The sequence below is a fragment of the Talpa occidentalis genome, unplaced genomic scaffold, assembly GCF_014898055.3.
Source record: "Talpa occidentalis isolate TD23 unplaced genomic scaffold, MPIMG_talOcc4v2.1 talOcc4.10, whole genome shotgun sequence".
Lineage (NCBI taxonomy): Eukaryota > Metazoa > Chordata > Mammalia > Eulipotyphla > Talpidae > Talpa > Talpa occidentalis.
The window spans coordinates 43236740-43260499 of NW_023600993.1; the positions used below are offsets into that span (position 1 = coordinate 43236740).

Consider the following 23760-nt stretch of genomic DNA (forward strand, 5'->3'; position numbering starts at 1 on the left):
ACAAGCACTGGGTACAGTCAGAAGCGCAGGAGGGTGAGAGAATTCACCAGAGCCAGAGCGGGGAGCAGAGCAGGCAGAAGGACCGAAGTACACTGCTGAGGGGAGCAGCGGGCGGCAGGAGAGGTCTGCGCGCCATGTGGGACCCTCCTCCAGTGGCCAGGGAGAAGCCAGGGATCGAACCGGCGCTTTAGAGGCTGCGGGCAGCTTCACAACCCAGCGCTCAACCGCTGCGCCACCGGGGAGGCCCTGATCTTGAATTTCTGAAGCAAGTCACTCCTAAATTGGCAAGGTTGGGAAAGAGAAATAAATAGAGGTGAGAGGAAAAGGTAGAGAGAGTAGCAGAATCATGGGTGGCCTACAGAACCCAGACAGGCTGATGCCAAGCTAGCTATCATTTGTTGAAGAATTGAATATTTTTTATTATGTAATTGCAGGCTCAAATTCATACATCACCAGGGTTCAACTATACTTTTGTTATGTTATAATGCAATATAGTGTAAATCAGTTGGCTCAGGTTTTTAAATTAGAGCCCAATTACCTGTATAAGGGAATCATAAATCCAACTTGTATTTTTCTAACAGGGTTAACAACTCATAATGCCAGCTTAAACTTGGGAAAATCAATTTTCTGAGTTTAAGTACAAGGGCACATGGTATTTCATCACCGTGGTTTAGTGTGCCAGATCAAAAGCCTGGGGTTAGCAGGGAGCAGTGTTGAGGGGGTGCGAGGGGGAGGGTCAAAGCCTAAAGCAAAACAAACAACAGTAAATGTGCTCAAAACACCAACTATCTGCCATGTAAATCAGAGCAGAAGCACTTACGTGTGACGGGCAGTCAGAATCTGGACCCTGCTCTGGTGAAGGAATAAAGTAAGAACACTTCCTCTGCTTTGCTTCTTCAGCAGAAGTCCCCTCGGGGCTAAAAATGTGAGATGAAATGCAATATAAGAGAAAAGCTGACCAAAACCAAACCTTCCTGAGTGGTTACACCTGCAACACAGATTCCGTTTTTGGCAGTTTGTTGACCTTCTGTGCAATTGGAAACACCTGAGGGAACATTCAGAGACGAGCAGGATGTGGGGGGATAAAGCTGTGCCAATGCGGGCGGAAGTATAAACAGGTTCACCTTTATGGAGCACAGGGCATCTGTGTGTGCATATACTCACACATTTTTGAAATTCTATTTTCAGAAAAATCTGCTTAAGAAATCATTGGACAAGGGCGCATAAATATACCTATGGGGGGAGGGGCCTTCCCCCGGTGGCGCAGTGGTTGAGCGCTGGGCTGCGAAGCTGCCCGCAGCCTCCACAGTGCCAGTTCGATCCCAGGCCCCGGCGAGGGTCCCAGATGGCACGCAGACTTCCCCTGCCAGCCTGTTGCCCCCCTCAACAGTGTATCCTGGTCCATCTGCCTGTTCTGTTCCCAGCTCTGGCTCTGGTGATTTCTCTCACACTCCCGCGCTTCTGACTGTACCCAGTGCTTGTATAAATAAATAAATAAATCGTAAAAAAAAAAAAATATATATATATACCTATGAGTTGTCTGGTACAGTTTTACTTCTAAGAGCCAGAGCTGGAAGCAAACAAAGTCCGTCAAAAGAGATGACTTTAAGTATTTTACCCATACAGAGTAAAGCTATGCTGGAATTAGAGAGATTGATGTAAAATTTTATTAATACAACACATTGTAAAATAAAACAAAACAATATTATTAGTGTGTGTGTGTTTGTGGTGTGTGTGTGTGTGTGTGTGTGTGTGTTTAAGCAGACACAACTGAAGAAAAAAATCTGGGCGATAATACTCTGATAATAATCAAGACTTTCTGAATGATAAATGATATTTACTTTTTAAAAAAGTTTTTTATGGAGTTAGAGCATTGAACTTAAGTTTTATAAAATAGGCAGTCATTCCTTTTATAATCTGAAAAACACTATAGTAGTTGCTGTTTTGAATCTCTTTTAAAGTAGAAAAGATAGGAGGGAGAATAGCAATATATAGGAAAAAAACAGAAGCTCACCAAAGTCACCAGGTTTTACTGCGCAAAGCACTAACCCCTGTCTGAAACAACTTCTGTTTTTACATAAAAGTCCACTGATTTTATTGAGGAGGGAGAACAAATGCACCAAAATTAATCACCTTATATTCTTTATATTCTGTATCAAAGAATTCAGCTTATTTGATGCTTCTAATAAAAATTATCCCTTCAAAACCTAAAATACAGCTAGAAAGCTCAGAAACTGCCTTCTACACTGGGCACAGAGGTGCCTCTGGTTTTTCCTCTTTCAAAAGGACATGTAAAACTGTCACTTCAAAAAGTCAATGTTCTCTTTTAAAAGAACAGAAATGGCCAAAGTAATTCACTAATTACAACACATGCTTCTCTCTGAGTTATTTTTTAAGTTTCATCGAGTCTGTGCCAGAGTAAGATATCTGTAAGGTCAGAGCAAAAGATCTCGAAGGTCCTGAGCATCAATTCAATACCCTTAATTTTGATAAGAGAAAAGTCACTAAGCACAGCAGCTGAGACCGAAACTCAGAGTCTATCTCTTAATCTACTGTTTCTTGCTTTGTCCCTCATTCCATTCCAAGCTGCAACTGTAGTTCCCCTTTCTAGACACTCTGAGAATGTTTTCTTAGCTAATGTGACATAAATCAGATTTGGAATCAGGTTTGAGATAGAGATAGAACCACAGCGAGAAAAAGCAGCAAATCTAACATAATATACCAGTTAGCTTTTCCCAATGCATCTGAGAAATAAATGCAAACACTTGAAACACTACTGTAGACAGTCTACTTTTGTTTCTATGAAGGAAAGGTAAAAAGTTCAGGGAGAAAAGTCACATGGGTCGTTTGATAACATTTTTAAATGTTTACTTTCAGAAGCACATAATTTAAAGTGGTTTTCCTTTTTTTCCATAAACCCCAGGCATATGTACTCTAAGGCCAATGAAAAATGCAACAAAACAATCAGAAATTAATAATCAGAAAAAGAAAACATCTCATACAATTAAAACAGTGTGAGGCAACCATACTGGTTAAAACTTGAATATAGTTCCTTCTAGCTTCCTTCCCTTTTGAATGGCTGAGATCTTAATACATATACCATTCATGATTTTCTTTTCACTTAAATTACACCCGAACATTTATTTTTAATGAGCCCAAGCAGTTCATTAAAAACTATTTATATAATTCATTTAAGTGTATGGATGTGTCAAATTTTAATTTAACATTTTTCTTTATGCATGTCATTTAGGGTTTTTCTATTATAAATGATGCTATGATGAACATTTTGAAAACTAAACTCTGATCTTAATTATTATTTTGTTAACTTCAATTACAAAAATGGCAATCACTAAATATCAAATATTAAGTATTTTAATTTACTTGAAAGTTTGTACCAAATTTGTTATTCCTAACAAAGTATGTAAAAGTACCCAACTAATAGTGCTCTTTCAGTAATTACTATATTTTAAGATATTTGTTAGTTGTATAGGTGATATCGATACCTCTATATTTTAATTTAAATCTCTATCAATGTAAAATATTGTATATTCATTAAACACCATAGTAGTTCTCCTTTTTTAAGATTTATTTATTTATTTATACAAGAACTGGGGTACAGGCCAGAGGCACGGAAGGGTGAGAGAATTCACCAGAGACAGAGCAGGGAACAGAGCAGGCAGAACGATGAAAAACACTGCTGAGGGGAGCAGCAGGCGAGACAGTAGGGGTCTGCCGCACCATGGAATCGAACATGCCAGGAATCGAACCTGCTCTGCAGAGGCCTCAGACAGCTTTACAGCACTGCGCTCAACCCGCTGTGCCACCAGGTGAGGTCTTCCTTTGGCACATTTAGTCTTGAGGTCTTTGCTCATTTAACTACTGAGGAAGCTGGGAAATATTTTGATTGAAGACATCCAATCATGTTTTCTCCAAAAAATAAAATGAATATAGAACTTTTAATCAAGTCAGTAACATTTCTGAACTTATAAAAAACTTAAGAAAACAGAGATTCCTGGCATGATCAATTGAAATATATAAAGAAAATAGCAAAATATACCTTTTCACCAAGTGTATTTTGTATGAACTCCCACTAGTTAATGAAATGCCTGTGCAACTTCCTGTAACTGCTGATTCCAAATTTTGGGCTAACAAACTATTGAAAATGAAATAAAAACCTACATGGTATACTTGTAGCAGATTGCATATGAAAATTTCAAACACTCTTTTTAAAATGAGTGTATTCTGGTTCATACTGGTGGATTGAACAAGCTCATTTTTCTTCTTTTCCCACCCCATGTACTTTCTAAATGATGCTAAGGAAACTCAAAGGGGTAACCACAAGAGAAAGGGAAGAAGCTGTTAAAAGCTGAGTCACCTCACTAAAACTCTGTTGTCTTGTGAACCCCAGCAAAGGAAACAACAGACTAAACAGGGGTTGCAGCAAAGGTGAAAACAGACTGGCCTGACAGTACCCCAGGAAAAACTTAGGTCTCAGAAATAGCAGGTATGGAGAGTCTGAAAAGATGGACATTAATTACAGGTCAGTGTATATATTATTGACTGTCCCCCTTCCTGGCTCTCCATGTGAACTGTCCTGAAACCAAGCATTATGTTGAAGACAATAAAAACGAGCTTTGGGAGAACTAGGGCAATGTTGATGGGTATTTAAACTTTTACTCTGTCAAGTTGAGATCCTCTCAAAGTGCATACACTCTAAACATTGACCCTTCAATTAGGTCATTTACAAGACCTTCTAATGATTTTTTCTTAAAGGCAAAACTGTAGGTCACCAGAAATCTAACAAGCCAAGAAAGATCACCACAAAAGTGAAAATAACCCAGCAAAACAACAGAAAACATAGAGAAGATACAAACTTTAAAATAATAATCAAAAATCTTCAAAAATGATGTTAGGGTCTGTCTGGTGGCATAAGAGGTACGTCTCAGCCCTATCACGCTATCACCATTGCTGCCTGAGCTCGATCCTGGCCAGGAAGCTGACCCACATATGGCACAGCAGACCTCTCCTGTCTCATGTGCTGCTCCCGTCTAGCAGCGTATTTCAGTAGATCTGCCTGTTCTGCTCCCCACTCTGTCTCTGATGAATCCTCTCACCTATCACACTTCTGGCCTACACCTCAGTTCTTCTATGCATAAATAAATAAAAAAATCTTTTAAAAATGATTTGAGATTGGGTAACTACCAAAAAAACAAATATTTAAAAACAATAATCAGGTAATAAGAAAGATTTGTTGGGAATTATGATTGCTTGAGGAAAAAAATCAATAGAAAGTTTGATGGTAAAGTTGGAAAAATCTGCAACAGTATATACTAAAAACACAATAAGTGAGAAAAATAAGATATAGATGATTAATGCAAGAAACCTAAATGTAGACTAATATGAGTTTTAGCATGAGAAAAAAGAAATTGGAGTGCAGGGAATTATCAAAGAAATTACATTAGACAATTTCCCAGAGCTAAACATAAATCTTCAAAGTATATGAAATCTACCCAATGCTAAGGAGAATGAACCATGAAGTGTTAAAGAATGGAGGTTTAAAGAGAAACTTCTAATAACCTTCTAAAAAGATAAAAGAAAAAGTAATCTAGAATAAAAGTAACAATCAGAGTAATGTCATATTTATCAGCAGCAATGCTAGGTGCTAAATAACAGAAGTGAAAATGATTTTCAATACAAAAATCTATATCTGAATTATTAATCAGGTCTGAGGTCAAAATGAAAAATTATAAACTTTCAAGGACTCAGAAAGTTTAGCTCCCATTCACCATTTCTTAGAAAGCGACTACCAAAATGTGAAGAAAGTCAAAAAGAGAAAGTGCATGGGATCCAGTAAACAGAATTATACTGTGGAGAGCAATGAATGAACCTCAGGATAATTCTATTCAGCAGTTCTAAAGGGCAACCTGTCTAAATGAAAACAAAATGGTGCCCTACAAGAAAGAGGGGGAACCAATAAAACAAAGAGTGCAATTATAAGGTTTGAAAACCTTGCAGATATGGTTAAAGGACACATTCAGGAAAGGCAAGGAAACATTAGAAATTCCAGTAAGAACAAACACAAAAAACTGTATGAGTATATATATATATATATATATATATATATATATATATATATATATATATATATGGCGGGGGGAGATCTACAATAAACATTTTTTTAATTTCCTTTTATGTATTTGTTGTTATGTATTTGTTTTCAAGTTTTATTGATTTGTCACTAGTTTACCTAACTATTTAATTGAGAGTATAACTTCACAATCCCATATCTATATGTCTCACTCACCCTCCACAACATTATAATCTTCATTACCCTATCTCCACCCCCCTTCTACCATCTCCCCTGGTAACCAGTATATTTTTCATAGAGTCTAAGAATTTTTCTTGCTTTTCCAGTTTATTTCCTTTGGTTACATATATTCCACAAAGGAGTGAGACCATCCTGTAATTGTCTTTCACTTTTGCCTAACTTTGGTGACCGAGCAATGTTTAGTTTAATTTACTAGACATAGTCACCTGATGATCCATCTATTTTTTGTCCCAGTAGACACTATTTAATCTTGTTTTAATAGCTGAGTATTATCCCATTGGGTATATATTTCATAATTTCTTCATCCAGTCATCCACTGATGGATATTTAAGTTGGCTCTATGAATTGGATATTGTGAATAATAGTGCTATGGGCACAGGGGATGCATAAATCTTTTCATATTAGTGTTTTAATATTCTTTCGGTAAATACCTCCTTTATTATTGCTACATGCAGACATGCCCTGGATTACTGCCAAGTTCCTAACTGCCCCTCCCTTTAAAGCATTTCTAAGAGTTTGTCCTTGGCTGGTAAGGATAGAGGAGAGGGGAGTAGGGCCATAGACTCCAATCCACAGGTAGGAAAAAACCCAGGACAAATCCTGGAGGGCAAATTATCTCTGCTCGGATAATCAGGACTTAACAAAAAAGAGGACAAAAAATCATGTTGGCTGAGATCACTGTTCCACCCAGAGATCACTGTTCGACCCAGCATATTTCTGATGACAGTGACACCAAGAGAAGTGTCATATGGATTGGTATTGGTGTCAATACCAAACTATATGGTATTTGCATTGTCATTTTATTGAGGAAACTAAATACCATTATCCATAGATACTGCACCAAATTACATTTCAACCAACAGTGCATGAGTGTTACTTTTGCTTTACATACTCACCAACATTGTTGTTTACAGTCTTTTTGATATAGGTCATTCTCACAGGGGTCAGGTGGTATCTCTTTATGGGTTGATTTGCATTTTCCTAACAATAAATGATATTGGGCATTTTTTAATGTGCCTGTAGGTCACCTGAATATCTTCTTTAAAGATGTGTCTATTTAGGTCTTTAGCCCATTTTTTGACTAGATTGTTTTTTGTTGTTGAGTTTTATGAGTTCTTCATATATTTTGGAAATAAACCCCTTGTCAGAGGTGTGATATGCAACCATTTTCTACCAACTGACAGCTAACATTTTTGTTTTTATGTTTTTTTTTTCCAAGGCAAAAAAGCATTTTGTTTGATATTGTCCTATTTGTTTATTTCTTCTTTTGTTTCCCTTGTTGATGGAGTGGCATCCCCAAATAAATCTTTGCAGTTGATGTCCAGGAAAGTATCACCTATGTTTTCTTTTATGTATTTTATGGTATCAGGTCAATAAAACTTGATATATATATATATATATATATATATATATATATATATCGCATACACTGAAAGGTGGAATGATTTTAACAAAGTGTCAAAGGAAAAAAAATCCATTTACAATTGACTCTGGACTTTGACTATCACAGGAGTTGTGACACTATAACCACAGAAAACACATGTTTCCTTGGAAAATAGTTTAACAAAGTCCTAATTATGCAAACCATTTCATTATATTAAACTTTGGAAAAATCACTAAGAAAGATCACTTTGTTTACAGAGCAAATATAAATTAAGCTTGACAATAAAAATAATAATGGTATAGCTGACTGAGCAGGGAAAGTGGAAAATAGAAATAAAGGGTATGAGTATTCACATATATCTCATCTATGGTGGAAAGGTAAGAGATACAAGACTGATGCACCAATAAGGGGAGATTTAGTAGCAAGACCAACAGAATTTGAGAATAATATCATGCTATATTGAAAGAACGTGAAAAGATGAGTGTTAAGTAAGCTAAATACTTCCCTTTCTTAGAAGAGTATCAATACATGACATATAAAATTTATGAAATATTAACTAGCAACACAAGATAAAATCAGGAAGGGTTTATAGAGGTTGCAATTAGGGTGTACAACTAAATGGAGTAAGGGTGGAACTGAGAACTGTTACTTTTCATAAGTATTCCTAAACTATTTCATTTGTAAACTATGCTCTGGTTATTGCTTTCATAAAAAGAAAATTATATATATAAAAAAAAAGACCAAGTGCATATTACAAGCTGTTTTACTAAAACAATAAACAGTTGAGACAATAAAATGTTGTCTTCTGAGTTTCTGGTCAACTGCGAAGGAAGAGTGGATTTTGTATAACAGGATTTATTTATAACAAGGACATAGTAAATGCAATGTACGGAAATGAGAAACATCATTTATTTCCAACAAAACAATTAGGTTTTCATTAGGATTTAATGACAGGATGACATTCTTGGGTTTGGAGGGTAAACACATCCTCTTCATTATCAAATCAAAGGTTATCAGTATCAAGAGAGACTCTATCTTGGATCCTCCCTGCACATAACCCTCTTGCAAGCTTTTCCAGACTCTAGATAAAGATGAGAATTGAAAAAAACATTCCTATGTGCTAATTGCATATTCTCTCATTTCCTCAAGATAGCTACCTCCTTGCTGTTTCAAATTAGTATCCCCAAAACTGAAAAGCAATTGCACATTTGATTACCCAGCTCAGTACATTTCCAAGGTAGGTATATTTTTGAATAGGGTATTACTTAGAAAATTGGAAAGACACCAGTGATGCAATGTTTGGGCTACCATGCCCATCTGTCTTGATGGCCTGACATCCAAGTTATTTAGAACATCTGGGTAAACTTATTACTGCACCGTGTGTTCACAGAGAAGGTTGGTTCTGAGTTCAATTACAATCCCTAGCACTTTAAACGATAGCCGCTGTGCTATAATCTAAAATAAATTGCTTTTCTCAAGAAGCCATGTAAGCTTTTGCACTGCAACTTAGCAGAGCTGCTGGTTTTATCTCATCTAAAATTCAAGCAGGGTACAAAATCTGGACTTCTGAACCCTGTTTTTACCTCAAATGACATTCTTTTACACTTCTAGTGTTCTCTGTTTACCCAAAATTCCTATCATGAAATTAGACTTATGGGAAAGCAACACTACTTCCATTTTTTAAAAAGATTTTATTTATTTATTTACACAAAAACTGGGGTACAGACCAGAGGCACAGGAGGGTGAGAGGATTCACCAGAGACAGAGCAGGGAACAGAACCAGCAGACTGACGAAATACACTGCTGAGGGGAGCAGCGGGCGTGACAGGAGAGGTCTGCTGCACCATGTGGGACCCAAGCAGGCTAGCCGGGATCGACCCAGTGCTGCAGAGGCTGCGGACAGTTTCACAGCGCAGGACTCATCCACCTGCACCACCAGGGGAGGCCCATACCTCCATTTTTTATGCAAGTCATTGTTTTGGTTTTCCATGAAAGCCTCATAATTTGCATGGATTCTTTTGAAAGAACTATACTGGGGACAAGATTGCATCTCCATGTTCTCACAGCTAGACAATTTAGCTGCTACCTTGGGCAAAGGCTACAAATGTAAAGATAGTGCACCCTATGAACCTGGGTACCTCTACAAACTCTGTTCAGATTCACCTCCTTCCCCTATCTTCATGGAAAAAAGAGGGAAAGACCTTTGGCCAGTGCTCAAAACCTGAAATGGATATCTTGCCTTTTCCTAACTCTCAACTCCCCATAAGTCTTTCCCCAAAGCCCCATAGGCTGTAGTTCACAACGATTTCCTCAGCATTTTCTGATCCAGAGCTTTGGGACAGGCACAGCTGTCTCAAAATGTCTCTGATAGAGATGGCTTCTGATCCTTTAGATGCTTTTCCACAAAGGCAATTAAAAAGGTTTCCAATGTTCTCTAAATTCTTTCAGTTTTAACAAGGCAACATAATTAATGCTACTGTTTTTCTGCCAGTCAACAAGAGAAAATTGCCCTTCCAAGAGATTTTTCATGTTTACAAAAATAATCCATTAATACTTGTCCCTTTCAGATGTTTTTCTTTCTACTGAGATTGAAAAAGATTGGGTTGGGGTGTGCTATATACTATTTGCTCAGCAGCATTTCTCTGAAAGGAGAAACTTCTTTATGCCCATCAAAATGAACAATCAGAAAAAAAAAAAAGCAAAATGAACACATTCGGCCAATTCAAATTTAAAAAGAGCTACTGGAAAAGCAAGGAAGTTCTATTTTTTTTTTCCATCACATGTATGCAGCTATAAGATTGGGGAAGCTGGAATATTCCTCTTGAATAATTTGGATCCCACAGTTCTGTGGCATAAATTCTTTGCTCTATGATAACCAGAGACAAAGTGCACCAGGGTTCTAGAGGAAACTAGAAAATGATGGTGAGAGGAAATACTTCCTCAATATTCTATTCATTGGAGAGACAATACTGACACTTGGGGAACATGCTAAATATTGTTAAAAGTGTTCTGTGTTATCTTCACACAACAATAAAATGTAATATCCAGAATACCAATAGATCCTTGGGAAACAGATCTCCTGCAAGAAAAGGTCCACGCTGCAGTAAAGTGAAATGAAATCACTGCTCCAGGTTCCTCATTTTTCTCATTTTGCAAACCCTGGGCTGCTGACAGAGTCATTGACTGAATGAACCATCTAGTGTTTTTTGAAAGAGTACATCACTTTTTCATTCAACAAACATGCATTAAGTTCTTCCTATGTGTACCGCAATTAATATTATATTTCTATAAGATCTTAACCTCCCCTTCAAGGAAGCTTAAAACACCATTTTCTCCATCAAGTTCTTCCTAATGGCCTCAGCTATAAGTAATCTATATGTAAAAGGAGAAAATAGCCTATTAGCTTGGACTGGGTGAATAATGAAGGCAAAAATTTTTGGGGTTGTAATGGAGGTTCTACCACCTACTAGGTTTGTGACCTTGAACTGTTTGTTCTCACTGTGTTTTGATTTTCTCATTGGAAAATGGGTTAATATTGCTGCCTGCCCCATAAGGTTGTTATGAGGATAAAATTGATGTAAAGGCATTAAAACAGTGCATAGCAAACAGTAAATGATCCAAAAATTATATATATATATATATATAAGTATATGTATATAAGTACATATATATCAGCATATAATTTAATGCACTTTATATATGAATTTTTTTTAAGATTTATTTATTTATTTATACAAGCACTGGGCACAGTCAGAAGCACAGGAGGGTGAGAGAATTCACCAGAGCCAGAAGGGAGAGCACAGCAGGCAGACTGATGAAGTACACTGCTGAGGGGAGCAGCGGGCGGCAGGAGAGGTCTGCACACCATGTGGGACCCTCACCCAGTGGCTGGGGATCGAACCAGCACTGCAGAGGCTGCAGGCAGCTTTGCAACCCAGCGCTCAACCGCTGCGCCACTGGGGAGGCCCATATATGAAATTTTAATTGAAATTATTATTTCATTAGTAGTAGTAGTATTAATAGTAGATTTAATTGTAAGAACAATGATCCCATGAACACTTTATCCAGCTTCCCCAGTGGCACACTACACAAAACTGTAGTACAATAGCACAACCTGTCTATTAACATTGATATATACACCAATCTTATTCAGATTCACACACACACCCTCCCCACACTCTCTCTAGCTCTATCTCTGGGTCAACACAACTTTATGACAATGTAGGTTCATGTATCAACCCTCATAGTCAAGGTATTGAGCAGTTCTATCCCCACAAAGATCCTTAGTAAGGTGATATTATTAAAACACACAGTCTCTTGTTTCACCTTCACTTTCCTAGCTAAGCCCTGGCAATCAGTAATCTGTCCTCCATTTCTAAAATGTATTATGAAAATGTTACAAAAATGGAATTATATTTTATTATGATTTACTTTTTCACTCAACATAATTTGCTGAAGAATTACCCAAGTTGTTGACTTTATCAACAGCTATTCTTTTTGATTACTGGGTGGGACTCCATGGCTACCCCAGTTTATTTAACCACTAATCTCTTAAAACTATCCGGGCTAATTCGCAGCAATGTGGATGGAGCTAGAAGGAATTATGCTCAGTGAAATAAGTCAGAAGGAAAAAGAAAAACATCAGATGGTTTCACTTATAGCAGGAATATAGGGGACCCAAATAAGACATCAGTGTATAAAAATAATAACAATACAAAATACAACAAAACAAAAACAGATAATTATAAATCAGAGACATCATGCACGGGAGGAGGAGCAAGAGGGATCAGAGGGAGGGAGGGAAGAGCACAGGGGATTGTGGTGATGGTTCACGGAACGGGTACACTGGTGGAGGAAATTCTATGGGGACTACACCTGGGGGTGGGGAGGCAAATATTGCTTAAAAATGAACAATGATGTAAAAAATTTTAAAAATTAAAACAAAAGCAAACAAACAAAAGACTGTCTGGGCTATTTGCAGATTTTGGCCATTATGAATAAGACTGCTTGGAACATTTATGTAGAAGTTTTCATGTGAATATAAATTTTTATTTCTCTGAGATAAATGTTCATGAGAGCAATTGCTGGGTTTTGGGGTAGTTGCATGATTAGCTTTATAAGAAACTGCCAGAGTTTTTTCCAGAAACTGAGCCATTTTATATTTCCACTAACAATGTGTAAGTGATTAGTTTCTCTGCATCTTCACTGACATGTTAGGGTGTCATTATTTTTAATTTCAGTCATTCTGTTGGATGTGTGGTAATATCTCATTATGTTTTAACTTGCATTTCTCTGATAGCTAATGAAGTGAAACACTTTTTTAGTGTGTTCAATTGCCATCTGTACATCTCCTTTGGTGAAATGTCTATTCATGTCTTGTTCACATTTTTGAAATGGGCTGTTTCTTTACTGTTGAGTTTCAGGAGTTCTTTATATAATCTAGATACTACTTCTCTAAGGAATAGATTGTTTTAAAATATTAATTCCAATTTATAGCTTCTCTTTTCTTTCATGACACCTGGGCTTCCACATAGAAAATATTTTCATATTGATAAAGTCCAATCTATCAAGTCTTCCTTTCATGCATTTGTGCTTTCAGTGTCAAGTCTAAGAATGCTTTACCTTGCCTTAGATCCAAACAAATATACTGTTTTGATAGGAGATTTAAATTATTTACAAGTATGTAATCATTGTTACTATTACTTGTTGTTACAAGTAATAATTGTTATTATTAATATTAGTTAGCGCTTCAGTCTATTATCTTGTTACTGAGTTTTCATTTCTTTCCTCTGATTCTCAATTCTCTGATTCTCTTTGCTTGCCTTTCTGTTGACTACTTGAACAAATTTTTAGGATGATTTACAAAGGGATTATATATACTTCTTGGTACAGTTCCATAGTGAATGCTCAGTATTGGCTTATTAGAATCTACTGTATCAACATTTTGCTTCTTTGAGTGAAGTGCAGAAACCTCACTTCCATTTAAGTCCCATTAGTTTTACCACTTTAAATATCACTGGCTTGATATTTGTATATTGTATATCAGATGGAGTTAGAATTGCTGTTTCAATCATCAAATATGATTTACAAAACTCAATAGGAAAAGAGTAGTTTATTGTATATTTCCACCAGCCTTTTTCTATTGTCCCTTCTTCCTTTCTTGCCCTCTAATATTTCATTTTTTAACAAGTTTATTTCCATGTGAAGATCTTCATTTAACCAATATTATGGGACTTCCCCTGGTGGTGCAGTGGTTGAGCACTGGGCTGCAAAGTTGCCCGCAGCATCTGCAGTGCTGGTTGGATCCCTGGCCACCGGCAAGGGTCCCACATGGCGCGCAGACCTCTCCGTAGCACCCACTTCTCCCCTCTGCAGTGAGTTTCGTCAGTCTGCCTGTTCTTCTCCCTGCTCTGACTCTGGTGAATTCTCTCACCCTCCCGCGCTTCTGACTGTACCCAGTGCTTGTATAAATAAATAAATAAATCTTAAAAAAAAAATTATGTCTGCTAGTAGCAGACATTTTCATTTTCCTTTTTTCTAAGAATGCTTTTATTTTCCCTTCATTCCTGAAAGATATTTTTGAAAGTTGAAAGTTCTTTCAGTTCTTAAAAATATTATGATACTTCTGTACTCTCCATTGTATGAGAAATCTACCGTCATTTGAATTGGTATTCCTCTGCAGGTAACGTGTCATTTCTCTCTGCTTCCAATATTTTTCCCCCTTTGGAATATACTTTAAAATCTTTAATTATGATGGATCTTGCTATGAAACCATTAGGGATTATCATGTGAGGGTTTCATTCAACTTTTTGAATGCATAGGTTTGTGTCTTAACCAAATTTGGGAAATTTTTAGCCACTATTTCAAATACTCCATCAGCACTATTATTTTCTCCTCTTCTTCTGGGATTCCAATGATATCAATGATCTATTTCACTCCTGATATTGGCAATTTTGTTATTGTCATACTTGCTGTTCATTTATAAATGTTATTAATTTTTGAACCAATTATTTGTTTCATTGACTTTTTTCCCCTAGTTTCAATATCATTGATTCCTGATAGTGCTTTTATTACTACCTTCTGTCTGCTTGCTTTGGTTTATTTTTCTTTCTGTTCTGTTCTGTTTTGTTTTTTTTTTTTTCTTTCCACTAGCTTAAGACAAGAATGTCGGTTATTGTCCACAAGTCCCTGAGGTTCTGTTTATTTTTTCGTTTAATTTCTCTTTGTTGTTCATATTGGATAGATTCAACTTTTCTCTCCTTATGTTCAATAATTCTGTCTCATTTCCACTCTAGTGTATTTCTGTTCCATATTTTCTATTTGGTTCATGTTATAATTTTTGTTTATTTTCAGTTTTCCATTTTTTGTAATTCTTTTTTTTAGTTTTTATTTGTATCTTTATTTGTAATTAATTGGTGAACCTTTTATATGGTAGTTGTTTTAAAGCCTTGTTATAAGTTCTCAACATATGACTCATCTTTGTGTTAGTGTCAGTTGATACCTTTTTCATTCAAATTGATTTTCTTGCCTATTGGCGTGATGCTTTATTTTTTTATTAATCCTTGACATTCTTTATGTTATGTTAGGAGACTCTAGGTTCTAATTAAAGTTTTTATTTTTGCAGTCAGTCATCTTATTAATGATGTGGGCACTGGCTAATTTTATGGGCTGTGGTTCTAACAGCACTCTATTTTTTATTCTTTGAGATATTATTATGGTTTGCTTGATTTATCTGGTGTTAATGGAGCTCCTACTGGACCCTTCATTCATCCCACTGTCTGAGGGAATGGGACTCAGATGTCTTTTGATATGAGAGATATGATGGAACTCTCCTATTGGTGTTCTGAGTTACCATGACATTCTGAATGAGAGGGGATTTCAGAACAGAAGGACAAAGCCTTCCTGTTTTGACAAACAGAAGTTACAATTTTTAATGGAGTCAATCTACTATGCTTTTATGATTTTTTTTTCTTTTTGCCCTTAGTTTTTAAGGTATTTACCCATTCTAGTTGGAGTAAATATTCCTTTTACTCTCGTTTTCTAATCATTGATTTTACACCTTTATTGCTTGAATACAGTTGGAATTAACTTTAGGGTATGGTGTGAGGAAGACCACACCACACATAGTGGGGTACAAATATTATCCACTGTGTCCCCAAAGATACATCAATTGACTTTCTAAAAATTAGTGTTAGTATGACAAATATTTTTGTCCTTTTATTTGCAACTATTTGTGTTTTCATATTCAAAGTGTATGTCTAATAGTAACCATTTAATTGGATAGTATTTTGCTTTATTCATACTGACAATCTCTATGTTTTAATGGGGGTGTTAAGTTCATTAAAATCTAATGTAAAGATAGTAGGTTTTAAATGTAACAATTGAATATTCTTTTAAAATTTGTGCCATCTATTTTATTCTTCTTTCTGCCTGCCTTCTTCCTGTTAAATTGGATGGACTTTATATTTCCATCTTATTGTCACTGTTGGCTCTTATATCTCTTTGTACTGTGTGTGCACAGGCACACTTGAACATGCACACACATATGTATATTTCCTTTAGGAATAAAAATATGGATCAGAGTCTACCTAAAATTAATAAAATACCACTTCAGGTAAAATATAAGACTCTTACAATTCTTATTGCTCCATTGTGGTATTGCTGCCATGTTTTCTTAATTTATTAACTCTTCTGCACATTAACAGATTGTAACTTCAGCACAAGTTTATTTTTACCATGAGTATTTGACAATCCCTTGGTGATATAGAACTTAAATGATCATTTTCCAAAGCACAGCAACAAAAGTTGGCAGTTCTGATACAGACAGCAGCAGCCTTGAGAGATGGATGAATGAGACAATCACTTTGTCCATTCATTCTTTATTCATTTATTCAACATGTTTCTGTTGAGTGCTAAGAAACTAGGGTACAGAGCTGAACAAGTAGAAGTTATCTTGTGGAATTTAGTTTCCGAAGGTGATAATGGAGGACTCAACAGGGACAAAAATGGCTAGACACCTAGAGAATGTAACCAAAATGAGTTAACCAACAATGTAATATGGCTATTATCTGCAGTTATATAAGATGGGTAAGTTGAGAAAAAAACTACGATTTCTCCTGGGCATACTTTAGAAACCAAACATATTTCAATCATGGTCATTCCTTATGAAACCCTCTCTATAACCCTCCAAATGCAGGCGGGAACCAGGAGATGTCATTATCACAAATCTCCCAACAAGAACACATTAATAGTATCCAAACAGATGGGACTGTCTTATGTTAGTTTTTGCCTTTTTATAAGTAATTTTTTAGCTTGTCTTGTTCTAGTTGTTTAGGAAAGACCAAAATCATATTCAAATTTACCTTATTTCCTTCAAAGACACTTATGATAGAAAGTCACTGTGGATATTTTTGGCATACAAAATCACATTCACTAAATCTTTTGTCTCTTTTGTAACATAATTTTATTTTCATCTAGCAACTGCATGTTACCATAGGTGCCAAACTATTGGACAAAAAAAGTAAGAGAAAAGAAACATTGCAGAATTACAAGATATATCATGATTCAAAAATGCAAAATTCTCAAGTGTCAACCTACAACTTAATTGATCATGGAACAGACAGACTTTCCTATAAAGAGTTCTCCAAAATACCACCAAAATCTAGAATTTAACAATTTCCAGGCCATTTTCAGCAAGTTGACGAATGGAATTAGCTTTCCAACAGAAAGGGGTATAGGGAGCAGGTGGTGGTAAATAGGTTATGAGACTAAATTGCGAAAAAGTAACTATTTCCAGTGTCACTGGTTCTGTCTAAAGGATGGCTCCAGACTGCACATGCTGACTGTCCATAATATGGACAGGTAGCTCTTAAAACAACATTTACTATTTGCTTTTTCTGACCTTTCCTCAAAATCTTTCCATTGAAGATATATCAGTAACAAAATAAAATCATCTTCTGTTCCATCTCTAGGAATTTTGCAACTTTTGGTACATGGAAACCTGGCTCTGGTCCTAAAATAGAAGTGATTTGCAAATTTTACCTGTAGCATAAAAATACAGCAGCAATAATAAGGGCTAAATATTGACTTGTTCTGGGAAACTGTGAGGCTTTTTTTTTTTTTCTTCATTATCTCATTTAATCCTCATAATTCTTAGAATACTTCCTTTAACACGTTTAAGTACTTTCATACAGAAATCCACCCTAGTATCTCCAACATAGGAGTGGACAATATAGAAACCAACAAAGAGATAAGATTCTGTCCAGTTAGCAAAAAGAAAAAAAAAAATCACAATTCTCATTAAGATATATTAATTTTAAAAGACTAAGGAAGCTGCTAATTATGATTTGGAAGCAGTAGGTATTCATGCTCCAATTTGAGAATTATAGAAAGACATTTTAAAAAGCATTTATTATTTTATCACTAAGAGATAAATTTCAATAATATTTTCATCTTTCCCTTGTGTGCCTTCAGTTTTTGCTGTTTGTTGACTTTCTAAACTAAATATAGATTATATAGATATGCAACCTTGTATACTTTTCAGGGAAAATGATATCGAAAGTATTATGATGGGCCTTCCCTGGTGGCGCAGTGGTTGAGCGCTGGGCTGTGAAGCTGCCCTCAGCCTCTGCCGCGCTGGTTTGATCCCTGGCCACTGGCGAGGGTCCCACATGGTGCGACAGACCTCTCCTGCTGCCCGCTGCTCCCCTCAGCAGTGTATTTCGTCAGTCTGCCTGTTCTTCTCCCCGCTCTGGCTCTGGTGAATTCTCTCACCCTCCTGCACTTCTGACTGTACCCAGTGCTTGTATAAATAAATAAATAAATATTTTTTTAAAAAAGTATTATGACATTAAATGTGGTTTTTCAAAAATTTTAACTGTTCAGCATAATTTATTTAACAATTTCCCAATCCTCTGACAGATTATTTAGTAGTTTTATTATATAAGTACTATTAAATAAATTATAATAATTATTTTTTGTTTGCCTCTCTCTTTCCTACTGAAAGATTTCTAGAAATAAGGTAACTGGATAAAAAAACATAAAAGTTGCCTGTTTTTAGGTACGTTATACAATTTCATGTCAGAAAACCTGTCTCCAGGTTTAAGCAGCAATATCATTATGTTAAACTCTTGCCAACTAGTTGAAAGGGATTTTGTTTTGCATGTTTGGATTGGAGATTTGTTAAATAAATTTATTTATATGGGATAATAAGGAACTTAGCATTTTTTTGAGAAATCTTCATACTGATTTCCATAATGGCTGCACCAATTTACATTCCACTTCTCTCCACATCCTCTCCACATCCTCTCCACACCTGTCTTTTGGAAAATAGCCATTCTCACAGGTGTGAGGTGATATCTTCTTGTTTTGATTAGCATTTCTTCAATAATCAGAGGTGAACATCTTTTCATATGCCTATTGGTCACCTGTATATCTTCTTTCAGGACTAGTATATTTAGATCCTCCACATATTTTTTTAATGGAGTAGTTTGTTTTATATTGTTGAATATTCTGAGTTCTGTGTACATTTTGGATTTTAGTACCTTGTTGGATGTATGATGCGGAGATAGCTTCCTCCATTCAGTAGAACATCTTTATGATTTGATGCTATGTTCATTCACTGTTTATGTCTTTATTTCTAGTTATCTTAATTACTATGGCTTTGTATTATACTTTGAAGTTGGGACATGTGATCTCTACATTTTTTTCTCAAATCTAACAATTGAATAAAGATTGCTGATCTTTTTCCTTTGTTTTATAGTTCCAAATAAATTTCATGATTTTTTTATTCTATTTCTGTGAAGAATGCCATTGAGATTTTAATAGGGGTTGCATTGACTCTATATATTGTTTTATATTATATAGCCATTTTACCAACATCAACTCTCCCAGTCCATGAGTATGTGTACCTTTCCACTCCTTATGTATTATATTTCTTTCCACAATATCTTATTATTTTTTTGTATGGAGATATTTCACTTATTTAGTTAAATTTATTCCAAGCTACTTAATATTTTTGATGCAATAATAAATGGAATTGTTTTCCTGATTTATCTTTCTGCTATTTCATTATTGACATATAGAAGTGCAAATGATTCTTTTTATATTAATATTTTAGTTTGCTACTTTATTGTATAAATTTATCATTTCTATAGTTTCTTACTGGATTAACAAGGACTCATGCCATTCTCACTCAAGGACATTAATATGACCCTCATTATCTCCTTACCATCATGGCAGTGTGAAAGAGGAATATGATGAATAAGGTACCAGCTTTTCATGCTTTTGCCCAGCCCAGAGTTAATATACATCACTTCTTTCACATTTCATAGTCTAAACCAAGTCACATCACCATGCTTAAATTTAAATTGAGGAAGTGTACCCATTCTGTGTGTCCAGAAGGAAGAAATCTAAAACATCCATAAACAACCTGAATGGTTGCCATAATTACTTTGTCATATATATTTTTTCACTTTCACCAGTCAAATCTGTGGATCTTTTTCCTTTATGATATGTATTAAATCTTATGTAAAAAGACCGTCCCCATCTCAAGGTTGTAAAATGCCTCATATTTTCTTCTAATGTATTTAAATTCTAGCTAAAATTTTGATGAGCTTTCTAGCATAACTGGATATTTTATGGTGTGTGTTTGTGTGCATGTGTGTGTGTGTTAATGAAGCTAACATTTTTTCCTATGTGGTTAGCCACTTATCCCATACGCTAAAATCCCATCTTTCCCTCCAAGACTTTAATATTCTACCCTTTTTAATAACTAAAATTTTATGGCTATATTACTTGATTTTATACTCCTCATTCAAACCAATGAATATATTTGTTTGGTATGTAGCCTCACTGTATAAGTGTTTTAATTTTTAGTGGGCAAATACTCCATAACTGTTCTTCCTTTGAAACAAGCCTTGTCCATCCATTTTTTTTAAAACTCTTCTAAAGTATTGTCTTTCTCTTTCAAAATACAAAAATATAAATATTAAACAGAGCCTCCCTGGTGGTGCAAGGGGTTAAGACGCAGCATTATGAATCTTACATGGCCACTGCAGCACGAATTCTATCCCCGGCCAGGGACGAACTCACATGGTACAGCAGACCTCTCCTGACTTACCCACTGTTCCCCTAAGCAATGTATTTTGGTCAATTTTCCTATTCTGTTCCCTACGCTGTCTCTGGTGAATCCTCTCACCCCCCACACACACACTTCTGGCCTGTACCCCAGTTCTTCAATGCCTAAATAAATAAATCTTAAAATAAATAATAAATAAATAAATAAATTTTAAGCAGATTTGTATCATTCTATTGGAAGCACTGGTAATTCTCATTTATTCAGGTTCTTTAAAAATTAGTTTTGCTAGATTTCAACATTTTGTATATAATTACTATCAGTCCATTTTAGTTTAGTTATGAATCCTGTAGTTTTGTGGTTCTTAAAATTGTGCAAAAGATCTATTAATGAAAGTTTACATGTAACTACCTTACTCTATGAATTTTAATGGTATTTATTTCCATTTCTTGGATGTTTGGAATAGATAATTTTATATTTTAAAGAGTACTTGTTTATTTCATTGTACATGGCTAATGTACAATATTGAAATAATAGCATAAGCATCTCATTTGTGGTAGTAAGCAAAATATTTCCAATCCTGACATTGAATAATGTAGCTTAGGGCCTCCCTGGTGGCACAAGGGGTTAAGCACTGCACTATGAAGCAATCTGCAGCCTCTGCAGCATGAGTTCAATCACCGGTTGGCCAGGGAGCAACCCACATGGTGCAGTAGACCTTTCCTGACTCAGCTGCTGCTCCCCTCAGCAGTGTGTTTCAGTCAGTCTGCCTGTTCTGTTCCCCACTCTGTCTCTGGTGAACCCTCTCACCCCCCACATCTCTGGCCTGTACCCCAGCTCTTGTATGTATGAATAAATAAATATTAAAAAAATAAATAAATAATGTAGCTTAATATAGGTTGCTGGTAGAGGCCTTGTATTATGCTGTGTAACTTGATTCCATTCTTAACTTATGGAGTGTTTTGGTATTGTCATTTAATAGAATAAATGTTACATTATTAATTAATTACTTTTATTTTCTGTATATTGATTTTGTTACTCTCATTTAGTAACAAGAGCTTTTGGGGCTATTAATTTTCTGTTAAATACAGCCTTATCCATTTAAAATGTGTATACATACCACCATAAGCAAAAGAATGAAACTAGACCACTACCTCACACCATGTACAAAAGTCAACTCAAAATGGATGAAAGAATTGAACATAATACCTGAAACCACAGAAGATATAGAAGAAAATATAGGAAAAACACTACATGACATACATCTCAGTAACATCTTTAAAGACTCATAACCCAAAGCAAAGAAAGTGAGGAAAAGATAAACACATGGGATTACATCAAACTAAAAAGCTTCTGTAAAGCAAAAGAGACATTAACCAAAGCAAAGAGATAACCCACCAGTTGAGAGAAAATTTTTGCACTCCATGCAACTGATAAGAGACTGATCAAAAAGTTATACAAAAAAAACTCACAGGACTCAACAAAAACAAAGTAAACAATCCAGTCAAAAAATCGGTAGAACTTGAAAGACACTTCTCCAAAGAGGAAATGCAAATGGCAAAATGGCACTTGAAAAAATGTTCAACATCCCTTATAATCAGGGCAATTCAAATCAAAACCACAATGAGATACCAACTGACACCAGTAAGAATGGCACAAAAAAAAAAAAAAAAAACTAGCAACAACAAATGTTGACGAGGATGTGGTGAAAAAGGAACTCTCCTACACTGCTGGTGGGAGTACAAACTGGTTCAACCACTATGGAAAGCTGTGTGTGTGGAGGTTCCTCAGTCTACTAAAAATGGAGCTACCATATGACCCAGCAATTCCACTCCTAGGGATCTACCCAAAGGACACAAAAATATTGATTCAAAAGAATACCTATACCCCTATGTTAATTGCAGCAATATTATAATAGGTAAAACCTGGAAACAACCCCAATATCCAAAAACAGATGACTGGATCAAGAAGATGTGGTACATATACACAATGGAATACTATTCAGCAGTCAAAAAGATAAACTAATTCCATTTGCTGCAACATAGATGGAGCTAGAAGGAATTATGTTCAGTGAAATAAGTCACAAGAAAAAAGAAAAATATTGGATGATTTCACTTAAAGCAGGAATATAGGGGAAGCAAATAAGACAACAAGGGAATAAAATGATAATAATAGAATATACAACAAAACAAAACAAAACACAAACAGGCCTTTATAAACCAGAGACATCCTGCAGGGGAAGGGGAGAGAGAGAGATTGGAAGAAGGGAGGGAGGAGCACAGGGAACTGTGGTAATGGTGCATGGGTGAATTGGTGGAAGAAATTCTATGGGGACTATACCTGAGGAGGGGAAAAAAACAAACATTGTTTTATAATGAACAATAATGTAAAGTATATATATATATATAAATTTAAAAAGAGAAGATGTGGCATATATACACAATGGAACAGTATTCAGCAATCAAAAAAGATTAACTAATGCCATTCACAGTAATATGAATGAAGGGATTATGCTTCATGAAATAAGTCAGAAGGAAAAAGAAACATCAACGGTTTTACTAATAAGAAGAATATAGGGGAACCAAATAAGAGATCGGGGAAAAAATAATAACAATAAAAAACACAACACAACACAACAAAACAAAACAAAAATAAACAGGCAACTGTAAATCAGAGATATTCTGCAGGGGAAGGAGGAGGGAGAAGGATCAGAATGAGGGTAGGAAGAACACAAGGGACTATGGTGATGGCGCACAGATGAATTGGTGGTGGAAATTTTATGGTGTCTACACCTGAGAAATGAAAGAAAACATTGTACAAAAATGAACAATGATGTAAAATATAGATAAATAAATAAATAATTTTAAAATAAATAAATAAAATTTGGATACATAGCATTCCTATTTTTCTAGCACTCCATTATGCCATATTTCTTTTCCTATTTGAACAGAGGGTTCTTTAGAAGATGTAGAT

The 23760-nt window shown here is 35.5% G+C and overlaps 1 protein-coding gene across 9 annotated transcripts in view; it reads right to left on the reverse strand.

Annotated features, from left to right (window-relative positions):
- FHIT (fragile histidine triad diadenosine triphosphatase) overlaps positions 1 to 23760 on the reverse strand; it is a 1313834-nt gene that overhangs the window by 841935 nt on the left and 448139 nt on the right. For 7 of the 9 annotated variants that reach the window (XM_054695155.1, XM_054695138.1, XM_054695127.1 and 4 more), the window contains one exon: positions 821 to 917. The exons of the other annotated variants lie outside the window; for them this stretch is intronic. The gene's annotated coding sequence lies outside the window, so the exon portion shown is untranslated. The remainder of the gene's footprint in view (positions 1 to 820; positions 918 to 23760) is intronic. 9 annotated transcript variants of the gene reach the window in all.